The 12,452-nt window shown below is 45.1% G+C and overlaps 1 pseudogene; it reads right to left on the bottom strand.

The window, feature by feature from the left end:
* Positions 1-4,644: 4,644 nt before the first annotated feature.
* Gm46501 lies at positions 4,645-9,774 on the bottom strand (annotated as a pseudogene).
* Between the last annotated feature and the right edge of the window lie 2,678 nt (positions 9,775-12,452).

The raw sequence follows: 12,452 nt of genomic DNA, 5'->3' as shown, positions 1-12,452 counted from the left end.
AGTGATGTTCAGTTCCTTCTAGGAGCAGAGCATGCTGATTCTGCTGGGCTGAACATGGTAGGCAGATGTCTAGAGTACTCCTTCTTCAAGATGAATGATCTGATCATTGTGTGCAAATAATTAATCTGGTATGCTACCTATGCAAATCTTTGAGGGCTTGAGGATATTGCTTCAGAGAGGAATGAGACCTCCAAATCTTCATGGAGCACTTTTTTATCAGGACATGAGGATTGACTGGCATCCAGTCAATCACTTCTGTGTGTGTGTGTGAGCACTGGTCAGCTGTTTCCTACACATAAAGGAACGAGGCTGGAGCTCCTATGGGCAAAAGAAGGGCAGTCGTTGAGGGAAGCTGGAATCCTTGTGTGTGAGTGAAGGCCAGTGGTGGGAAGGCATGTTGAGCCCCTATGGGAAAGTGAAAGGTAGTGGTGCGAAGGCAGCTAAAGGCTCTGTTGATTAGTGAGGGGCAGTGGGGAAGGCAGCTGGAGCGTGTGCCATCTTCACTACAGGTCTGTGGTCATCCAGTTGATCAGGCAGCAAGACATAAAACACAAGATTTCTCAAACTCAGTCTGGGAAGCTTAGAAATGATCTGAGAATCTTGGGAGCCACTAAGTTGGTACAGGAACTTGTCACATGCTGGCCTCTGTCTCTTATTCACTCTTTGTTCTTGGTGGGTCAATCTCACCTGGCAAGAGTCTTCAACCAGGAGATAGGTAAGGTAACTTTCTTCCTCATGCCAGAGGCATGTGGCCAGGGTGAGCCGCCAAGAGGAAGACAGAAAGATGACTCCTGAGCCTTCAAACAATGGCACCTGTGTGCTGGACACTGCTGGACACACCACACATAGCAGCTCACCATTCACTAGAATCAGCAGAAGCTCGGTCCCTGTCCTTGCTGGGGATCCAGACAATTAAAGAACATAGGCTAGGATGTCATTGTGGGATCTAGGCAGGCTCTCTCTTGCACCTCAATGTGCCAGAAGGGAGGAAGGAGCATGGCTGAGCCCAAACCATGGAACACCACAGCAAGGCCTACCCATGGGTCTCCTCCGCTCTGATGTGGATGCCACCCCTGTACTGACCACCTGTGTGCCACTGGAGCCTGGGGGTGAGTCCATGGTTATTGTTTGCCTGGAGCCTCTAAGCCTGTTTCCTTTTCCTGTCCGTGATTCTTGGCCCTGCCCAACCCAGTTGCATAGACTGGCACCATAGGTTGGGGCAGAGAAAAGTGTCTTTCTTAAGCCCCAAGTGGGACTGAAAGGACACCTGCATGGGAGTCAGGACACCATCATGGATCATGGTCAGAAAGGGGATTAGGGAGACAACTTGCATAGGTCACTGACAGACTCAGGTTGCTGGGTTCTTCCTGGTTTGCTCCAGGGCACTTCCAGGGTATGTTCTGGTGCCTGATGCTTACACCCGCATGCCAGTGCTGGGATGGCACCTTCAGCCTCTCATCTCTACCTGAATGTGTCAGAAATGACATTATCTAAGAGAAGCAGCAGTGCTGACTGGGTGCTGGTCCCAGTGGGGGATGGGCTGACTCAGGCTGGATTTTCCTGCATCAGGTAAGTGAGCCCTTGTGAGGTAAGTGCAGACAGGTGAGGGATGTCACACACTGTGTTCTGTTATGGGTTTCCTCTCTGATTCCAGCTCTTGGGAGAGAATCTCGATGCTCTGCTATCCATCTGTCTGCTGGCACAGTTCATTTCTATTCATCCTCAGTCCATGTCATTTATGCCTTGTGAACGTGCAGTCTGTCAGAGTCATGTGAGTTCAGGTGTACTGGGGCCTGGATATTCATGTCAGCAGCACAGGTGTGGCAAGTCCACAACAGGATGCTGAGTTCTGGGTATCAGGGGCAGGGGGTCTCCCAGGATTGCAATTCTCTGCAGTCATGTGTAGAGATAATTGATGTCTTTTGGACTCCCTGCAAGAGGACAGATGGAAGCTGAGCACATCTCTCCTGTGCACTGTTTCCCTTTCTTGCCTTTGAACGGTCTCATTTCACTGGAATGGTGACCAGCAGTGAGTCTCAGAGCCATCTTTAGGTCTTTTTCTTTTCCTAATCACTCTCAGAAGTGGGATGTGACTCATTAGGACAATTGTGACTCTTGAGGGAAGACTTGGGAAAGCTTCGTTTGGGCAAAGGATGGCAGAGGTTGGAGAGTGTTGGTTACCCTTTCATCCCTGGATGGTTACTGTACCCCTCATGGTGCAAGGCCACTGCAGGACTGTGGTCCATTGCCATGGTTCATTACCGAAGAAATCTGAAGCCACAGGATAATTGCTTCAGATAATTCACTTGGTATGAAATAAAATGTAAAGTATTGAGAATAAACCTCATATATGATTCCTGGAGGAGTATTTTGTGTATTCCTAAAATGCACACAAAGGGGACTGCTGAGCACGATCATGACACTGGCCAACCTCCATTTCTACCTCCAAACTGAAGAAGAAGCTGGGGTTTGTAAAACTGTTTTCAGATCCAAATAGACTTATGGTCAGAAAGAACATAACACAAGCATCAAAGAACTAAAGCCAAACTGGGTTTTTGTAATAGTATAAAACGACCCATGTCACAGGTCATTGCCTGGTTGATGAGATGGCTTTGTGGGTAAATATCTGCCTCACAGCCCAATAGTCTGAGTTTGAACTTTTGGTGCCACACAGTAGGAGTGTCTTAACTCCTTATGGTTCAACCAACTCTCTGTTACCCCGGAATAAACATGTGGTACACACACCCACATACACCTAAATATATATGTGCAAATGCTCTTTAGCAAGGTCACTATTAAAAGGGAGGAAAAGAAACAAACCATGGGATGAAGGAATAATGGTAATCCAGAGGTCTGAGAAGACATTAAGTGTCAGAAATAAAATTGTATATCAGATATCTATAGCAAGCATGAGCCAAAGGCTTGCACACACATCTGTGCAAAGTGAATAGACAAGCAGCCAACAAGCATATAAACAATGCCACTGTCACTTATCATTAGGACAATGAGGTCAAAGACACACTTTGTGGTTCAATCAAAACAGCCCTAGAAACACAAGATTCCAGGGGGCAGAGCTTGCAGAGCTTTGTGCATTCTTCAGAGAGTGTCACCCAGAACTGAGGACAACTGTGGAGGAATTACTCAACAAATCTACTAAGGATGCTATCACCCAGGAGTTCCCCTTTGAGAATATATAAAGAAGGCAAAGGAGGCTCCTCCCCGAAGGGTCATTGGCCATCTATGGCCACAGTTCCATGGTTCACAAATGTACAAAGACAGACAGACAGACAAAAAAAGTACAGGAGTGGTCCCCCTTTTCCATGATACCAAGCTCCAAGACCCTTCTAAGATGGCTGATAGAACTGAAGAACAAAAACATGCTGTGGCCTTTCCTATGGGGATGAATGGAGTGGACATGTGCCTTAGTTAGGGTTTTACTGCTGTGCACAGACATCATGACCAAGGCAGATCTTATAAAGAAACACATTTAATTGGGGTTGGCTTACAAGTTTAGAGGTTTAGTCCATTTTCATCAAGACACGAGCATGGCTGTGTCTGGGAAAGCATGGTGCAGGCAGAGCTGAGAGTGGTACATCTTCATCTGAAGACTGTTAACAGAATATTGGCTTTCAGTTAGCTATGATGAGGGTCTTAATTCCCACACCCACAGTGACAACCCTAATCCAAAACTACACCTTCTAATCGTCCCACTCCCTGGACCAACCATATACAAACCATAACATTCCACTCCCTGTTCCTCATAGGCTTCTTCAAATATATGAGCCTATGGAGGCCATACCTAAACATAGCACAATGCTAATTGTATTTAGTCCAACTTCAAAGGTCCCATAGTTTATAGCAGTCTCAACAATATTAGAATTCCAAAGTTCAAGGCCACTACTTAGGTTCCCACTATTCACTTAACTGTGATCCCCAAAGCAATACAGGAAACCGACTGGGTAAACTCCAAATTCTGCATCTCCATGTGTAGTGTCAATGCAGTCTTCAGATCTTCAACTCCTTTTTATCTTTGTTTACCTCAACAAATTTCTTTGTCCTGTACTGCTTCCATTACCTGTTAACAACCTTTCTCAGCAGATAGCCCATGGCTTTGTCATCTTGAACATCTTGAGGTCTCCAAGGCAAGTTCAAAGTTTTGGGGGCCTGAATAAACAACTCTCTGTGGCTCAGGAGCACTGTTTCCCAGCATTAACCCCCAGCCCCATGTATCTCAGTCATGGGTCAGTCTTCTACTTATGGAGATGACTTGGTCTACTTCACAGTAAACAGAAACCAATATCTCTACATAGCCAGTAAACTGACAATTTCTTAGTAGTGACCCGTAGCATATGTAGACTCTCCCCTCCCCAATCCCCCATTTGCTGGCTCCCGCTGTGGCTCGTTCAGCCAGTTTGCCATCTGAAAAATGGGTCTGACCCTGACCTGCCAGGGACTCTGTCTACTGCCCTTCTCTCTCTTGCATTTGCTTAAGGTTCCCCTGGGGGAAAATGTGTCTTTTTCCATGCCTTGTGTCCTGCCATGGGCTCTGTTTGTGAGACATGCTTTCCCACGCACTTGACCACCTGCTTCCTTCACCAAAGCTGCCACTGGGCTCTGCTTGATTGTCCACTATCATAGTTGCTTTTAGATGTCCCGCTGCAGATGCAAGAAAAAACAGCTTTTACCTTGTCTGAGAGGCCACTCTCCCACGCACAAGATGGACATCCTTTCTTCCCCCAGCCTCTCTCTGTCACTCTCTGACTGGGACTTATAAAGTGAGTGCTAGCAGAGCTGCATGCCACAAGAATAGTGTGCTCTTTGCTGGGATATGTAACACCCTATTTCCGGGCCTCCTTTCCCCTCCCCTCTGTGGACTCCAACAGTCAGAAGCACTGGGCTGTAGCTTCCAGCTGTTAGTAAGATGTCCCAGTGCCTGTTCAAAGTAAACACACCATTGCCTCTACTGCAGCTGCCATGTCTGCCACTGCCAAGCAGCAGAGCTGACCTGACTGACAGGCTGCCTGACCCACAGCATCAGCCACCTCCACATGCCTGCAATGTGGTACCACTGCCTCAGCTGCCACCACGGGGCCTGCAGTGTGGTGCTATGGGGACCTGTAGGTCCACAGCACAGCACTGTCCCGCCCATAGTGAGCTCACCCTGACCTGACAGGAGGGAGTGGAAAAGGGCCACTCTGTGCCCCAGCCCCACCAACTGAGGTCTCACTGCAGAACCACTGCCACCCACTGGCCACTGTAGGACTCATAGACTTCTGCCATAGGAGCTGCTGCCACCAGTTGTGGTCCACAGTGTGGAACCGCAATATGCCATCTGAGTTACACGGTCAGACGGACCCACACCAACCATACAGTTCCCTCTTTCCTGCTACCCTAGAATACACACATTTCAATGCCCCGGTCTTTATGACCTGCCTCCTAGCTGACATACAAGATAAGATTTAGACCCTTGGATGACTTCCCTTCTTGAAAATGGTTCATAACCACTCAGGGTCTTATAGCCATTCAACAATTCCTAGATCTAGGTTGGACTTCTTTATGGTGAGTCCGGGACTTCGCAGAGCTCCTGGATATTAACGTGATGACCTGAACTAGCCTGGCTGTACACTTGTAACCTGGTACTGAACTCTTTTCTGGACCCTGGTTGAAATAGTTCAGTAATATCCCCATGATCCAATGGGTGCAAGATTGTCTTTAAATGTATCACCAGATATACCCTTCTCCCAGCCTTGAGAAGGCTAAATAGACCTTAAGTATTTGCAAAAGTTGGATCTTAATGACCCAGGTGGAGTAAATGTCCGACAGGGGTAGACTGCCTGCTGATCCTGATTTGCAGCCTAATCCAGCTGAAACAACATAATCCAGCTGTGCACTTTCCCTATACAAACCCAGAGCTGAAAATGAAACTTTGAGCCTTGATCAGAAACTTTTGTCTTGGCTTCATCCTTCTCTCACCCAACCTTTTTTCATCCCCAGCCTCCCTTTCAGGTACCCAGTTCTCAGTAGCTGTGGGACAGCTACAGCCAGGCACCCCACTGGGATGTCTCCTAGAAAATCTCAAATATCTGAAGTTAACACCAGATTTGAGGACATCAAGACTAGTACACCTCTACAAAAAGGTCTATATTCAGTAAGCACTAGATAATGGCTCCAAATGGTCACTTAATGGTGCACTCAGTAAAATTATTTTAAGGGATCTTCATATATACTGCCAGCAATCTGTTAAACATAAAGACGTTCCCTATATCCAAGCATTTATCTACTTATGCTCCCACACCCTGTTCTCATGACCTGCATTCTCAGTTCGTGTCACAGTCCTGAATCTGCCTGGACAAACTCACTTTATGTCACCATGATCTAATTCACACCCTGAATGCTATGATGTAAACTCAGCCCTAGGAGCTTTGCTGTTCTCATTAATACAGGGATATGTGATAAGTGACAGATATACATTCATTGTCACCTGTATTTGTAGGTAGTGGCTGTTACATCCACGCCTGCCATATTTTACCTTGCTTGCCTTTTTAGGTGGGATTCCTAGTATACAGTTCTTGCTCTTCTTTCTATTCCCATACTTACATAGGGGAAGTTGGTGCTGTGGAGCTAAGAATTGGGTTGTTTAAATTTCAGTCCTCCTTAACTGGGCAGCTCATGCCACTAGCTACCTGGCAATACTGAATAGAATTTGGCAGGTGTCAGGCATACCTTAGTGATAAGGAAGTCCTGCATTTCAATATCACTAGAAGTCCTGTGTGGCAAAGGTATCGGGATAATGCCTGTATAGTGCTGAACCTCATGTATGACAGCATTGGTATACGGCATGAGGTCTGGCTCTGCCTCTCTGGCCACCACACATGCCCTATGACCTCATCTGTTTCCTGATGTAGTCTTTCTGGAGGGCAGCATGACTTCAGTTAAGGTGCCCTAGGATGTTTCTCTTATCTGTCCACTACCTCTCTCTTAAAGGCTAAGTCCATGGAAGAACTACGGCCATCGTCCTTACAGGAGTCTGGGTTAAACCATTGCTGGGAGCCACAAGTGTCCCAAGTAATCTTAAGGAGTGTGACTCTACCCACCTCCTCTTTTCATTCCAGCCCCAGTCAGGCTTGCTCTGCACATCCGGATGCAGGACCATAAGGAGCAGGACCCAGGTCAGAGTGATTGAACTGGTCACAATCCCAGCACCAAACAGATTAAAGACAACCAGACGTAGATTTGCATCATTAAAGTTACTCGAAGGGTTCCCCTTTGCCTAGGACAGAGCAGGACAAGCAGACTCAGTGTAGAGACTGGAGTGTACCATAATATTCTCCTGATGACTTCATTGTCACTGGGTTATTCACAGCAAAATGGACACCAAATCCCATCTCAGCCAGAAAGGCATCAATCAAGTCACAAGGTGGCTGGTCAGGGTCTTAGGTCCTCTTGGGCTCAGTCACCAGCTTATCCACCATTGTAAGAAATGTCGATCACCCAGGGAAGACTTTGTCAGCCCACCCTGGGATGCACAGGAGAATTGGGAATGTGTTCAGAACATGTAACAGCCATAGAATATGCTAGACCTTCCTGCTTCCTTTAACGAGTTGAATAAATAAGATTTGTAGTAATATTTACTATTATTCCAATGTGTGTTTGTGTATACATGATGTGAGGAGAGCTATGGCCACAACAAGGATGTTCAGAACCAGGAGAAGCATACAGAGTCAGTTCTCACCTTACTACATGGGTTGAGAAATAAAACTCAAACACTATGCTTGCCGGGCAAGCTCCCTTACCCTCTGACCATTTCTCTGGCTCCTCTTGTGCATCCCCATGTATGTTTGTGCAGGTGTGTGTGTGTGTGTGTGTGTGTGTGTGTGTGTGTGTGTGTGTGTGTGTGTGTCTTGCTTAGTGTTGTTCTCATATATCCTGGGAAAATGTTCTTAACAAGCTAAATCCCCAGCCTGATAATGCCTATTACGGTGGCATCTTATGTGTTAAGTTCATCAAAGGAATCACAGTAGATGTGACATCCCAGCTGTGGCCTTGCAAGAGCCAGAAAACTGTCCCAGGGCCCCTTAGCATTTCATCACACATGAAAAAATTCTGGTTCCTTGACATGGGCAGTGCTGCCAGATAGGACACAGCAAATAGAGATTCAGGCATCCAAGCTCCTCTCTGAATTCAGGACTGAATGATGCACAAGACTTTGCAACATGGTAAGACCTTGTCTTTGATAGCATCATAAGGTACTTGAGACTTCTTTGTCTGCTCTTTGGTCGTACGTGCCTGAACTCTTGCCACACCCACTCCAGTGGAGTCTGCATGACAAGTCCAAAAGCTTGGCTGCCGTCCTGAGGCAAAAAGTTTCACAGAAACTGGTCTCCTGGAGTCTTTGGCATCGCATAACACAGATATGGTCCAGATATGTCATTGTGATAGTCTGATGAAGGGTTTTGCATGCTTTCTTTCATTATTGTTTTATTATAAGTGCCTCAAAGGAATGATTCAACAAATAGCTAAGTTAGATTGAACATTGCTTCCTGGCCTCCACCAGTGTTCCAATATTCTAGGCAATCGTTTGAGCCAACCTTGGACTTTGATTTCGTAAGAATGTTACTTATTCAGACAAAATGCTTCCAGTGTTGAAAGAAAGATAGTGAACCAAATCAGGCATTGAAGTTTACTAGATTAGAGTAGAAATCTCAGAGCAAGTTCTACAAAATAAGCTTGGAATTCTCATTACAGTTGTGTATAGCAGACTACATTACATATTAGAAGAAAGTTGGTGGGCTCCTCTGATAAATAAATGGAGGTTCCCTACAAATACTTAAAATAACAACTAAGTCACTCCCATATGCAGAAATTTACAATGGCCTAGGAAGAAGGTGGGTTGTGGTCTAAGAAGGAACTAGAGTAAATACTTAGAATAACAGCTGCGTCACTCCCATATTCAGGAATTTACAATGACCTAGGGAGAAGATGGATTATACAGTAGAATAGAATTGGAACTATGGCAAGGGCATGAAGCCCTTGCCCCTGGCTTCTAAAAATAAGCTGACCTTAGGAAAGGCTGATTTTTATTCCAGTTGTAAACACTAATTTTTATCCAAGTTGTAAACACTGCCTGGTTCCTGTTAGCTTTTATTTACGAATTTTTCTGTTTTGTGAAAAGACTCATTATGCATCGGATGACCTTAATGTATTACCTAACTTTCTAGTTTTCTTCTGTAATATAAGTCTGATGCTTAATTTGAGAAATTACATTCAGATCCAGCACTCCCTTTTGTTCATATCTGTCACTCGCTCACTCCTTGCCCACCTGAATACCGGGACCCTGATTTCTCCCAAGGGTTGAGGGACTCTAACAGAGCCAGCCCATAGCAAACCCTGTTGTCACATCCTGCTTCACCTCCTAGACTTTGAGCACCAAATCTTTTGCTCTAGAAAGTCCCAGGGAATGTCATCAAAAATTGCTAAGACTGTCCCTGTTGTGGCCCAGATCCCTGTCTGATATGTGGCTTGACCGCCACTATGTGTTGTTACAGATACCATAACCTCAGTTACCATCCACCACTAAGTCACTCACCTTGTACATGCTGTGTGGCATGTTATGTAGGTCCATCTGCAGGAGGTTACCCAGCACAGGCCATAGCACAGGGCCTGGTGGTAGTGAGAAGTCCAGAGCTGGTGGTAGTGCATCAGGTCCACAAGTAATATGAAGATGACTGTGATTATGGCTACTGGCCACAGTTCAGTCCCAGTCAACAGCTCCATGACTGCCCACTGCTACCCAGGATTCCTAGAGACCAATGAATAACACTCACTACTACACCTAGGATCAGGAAGCCCCAAGCCTGGAGCCTGACACCATTTAAAAGAGTGCCAAGGTTGACATTTCTCCTCTGCCTCCAGCCACAATCCTGGGTTGGTTTGTTTGTTTGTTTGTTTGTTTGTTTTGTTTGTTTGTTTGGCCAAGAGTTGGGAGGGGCCAGTGATGTTCAGTCTCTCCCAGGTGCTGAGCATGCTTGCCTGAGCATGATAGGTACTGAAAGACCCTGACAGAATGTAAAAGGTCACAGAAGCCCTGAAATTGGCAAAATAGATTTCATTGTTAGCAGAACTAGCTTCACTGATTTAGAAAAAGAGGTGCACAATGCTCTGGCCGTTCCTTGAACCCGTGTGTCTGCCAATGTTTTGACCGTTCCTTGAACTCATGTGTGTGCCCACTGATGAAGCCCATTGCCAGGTGTTTGTGATATTGGTTGCTGGGGAAGAGTCGGAAAATCTCTCCAGAAACCACAGCCGGGGCCAATCTGGAGTTACTGCACCTGCACCAGACGCTTTCCTTGTACCCCTCCCATACCCATTTCTTGAGAAATCATTTTAGAATAGACATTGTTTAGCTCTGGAAATTCCCTACTTCCCCCTTCTCCTTTCCCCCCTGAAGACCTATAAAAATAGGGACCCCTTTCCCCTTGAGGTCGACTCCTCTACCCCTGCGTGGGATACAAGTCATCCCCAGAGCTCTGGCTTCCCCAAATAAAGCCTCATGTGATTTGCATCAAGTTTGGTCTCTCATGAGTTCTTGGGGGTTCACTATTATCCCGAGACTTGAGTGAGGGTCTCCCTTTGGGGGTCTTTCACCTTCACCAAAGTCCTTCCATGGCTTCTCAATGTGCTAAATCTCAGGTACTCCTCATGGCCACATTTTGCCTTCAAATCTGGCACCACTTTGTCACTCTTAAAAAGTACATTACCAAGTACAGGTGCTACACAAGGTGCCACCTTGGCTATCTCTGGAACACAGCTTCTTGTGCCCTCAGAAAACATTTCCCAGAAGATTTCACCTTAGTTAGGCTGGTTACTTGCTAATCACCACTAATTTCTTAGTTTCACCTAACCAACAATTGTTCCAGTAGTCCCTTTTATTATGGACTTTAAAGCAAGAGCCACATGGCTGAAGCTACTGAGTTCTGTTGCTTGCTGAGGCTGAAACATGGCACCCCTTTTCTATTACCTTATCACAACTATCTTTTTTTTTTCAATTTTTGTTTTGTTTCAAATTTTGTTTTAATTATTATATGATGGGGGGGGGAGCGGGTTTCTTTCCTGTTCCAATCTATTTGGAGTTCTGTAGATTTCTTGTATGTTCATTGGCATCTCTTTCTTTAGGTTAGGGAAGTTTTCTTCTATAATTCTGTTGAAGATATTTACTGGCCCTTGAATTTGGGAATCTTTATTCTCTTTTATACCTATTATCCTTTGATTTCCACTTTACAATGTGTCCTGGATATTCTGAAAGTTTTGGGTTAGTTTTTCGGGTTTTTTTTTTTTTTTTTTTTTTTGCATTTTCTTTAACTGTTGTGTTGATGTTTTTTATGGTGTTTTCTGAACCTTAGATTCTCTCTTCTAACTCTTGTATTTTGTTGGTGATGCTTGCATCTATGACTCCTGAGCTCTTTCCTAGGTTTTCTAACTGCAGGGTTTTCTCGCTATGTGATTTCTTTATTGTTTCTATTTCAATTTTTAGACCTTGGATGGTTTTGTTCATTTCCTTTGACTGTTTGTTTTGGTTTGGTTTGGTTTTGGTTTTGGTTTGTAATTCTTTAAGGGATTTTTGTGTTTTCCCTTAAGGACTTCTACCTATTTACCTGTGCTCTCCTGTATTTCTTTAAGAAAGTTATGTCCTTCTTAATGTCCTCTACCACCATCATGAGAAGTTATTTTAGATCTAAATCTTGTTTTTCCAGTGTGATGTTGTATCCAGGACTTGCAATGGTGGGAGAATTCAGTTCTGATGTTGCCAAGTAACCTTGGTTTCTGTTGCCTATGTTCTTATGCTTGACTCCCACCTTCTGATTATCTCAAGTGCTACCTGCCCTCACTATATCTAACCTGTCCTTCCTGTGATCCTGGTTGTGTCAGAACTCCTCAGATTTCAGCTGTCTCTGTGATCCTGTGATTCTGTGATCCTGTGATTGTGAGATCCTGGGTGTGCCAGAGCTCCTTGGAGTCAAGCAGCCTCTGGGATCCTGGTGTGGCCAAGATCCTGGGATCCTGGGCATGTTAGAGCACTTGGGAATGAAGCTTCTTCTGAATTTTGTGGGACTGGCTGCAAATTTCATGCCAGTCCCAGATGCACCAACCCCGTCCAGAAGATACCCATCCACTGGTCAGGTGGACTTCCTGGGTCCTCCATTATTTATTTTAAGCTGATTTGGAATACCAAGCATAGAAAAACAACATAGGCAATGACTAATTACATTTGACGATGCTTCTCCTATTAAAGCAGTTGCAACAGGAAATCCTGAGAAGGTATCAATAATCACATGTACATATATTACTTTTCCAATATCAGAAATATGAGTAACATCCATTTGTCATAATTGATTAGGTAGGGGTCCTCAAGAATTAACACCATAATGTAGTACAGGAGCTAATTGAAGACATTC

This window comes from Mus musculus, chromosome 15 (genome assembly GCF_000001635.26).
Source record: "Mus musculus strain C57BL/6J chromosome 15, GRCm38.p6 C57BL/6J".
NCBI lineage: Eukaryota > Metazoa > Chordata > Mammalia > Rodentia > Muridae > Mus > Mus musculus.
Note: the sequence above shows the minus strand (reverse complement) of the source record. Positions and strands in the feature narration are given on the sequence as shown.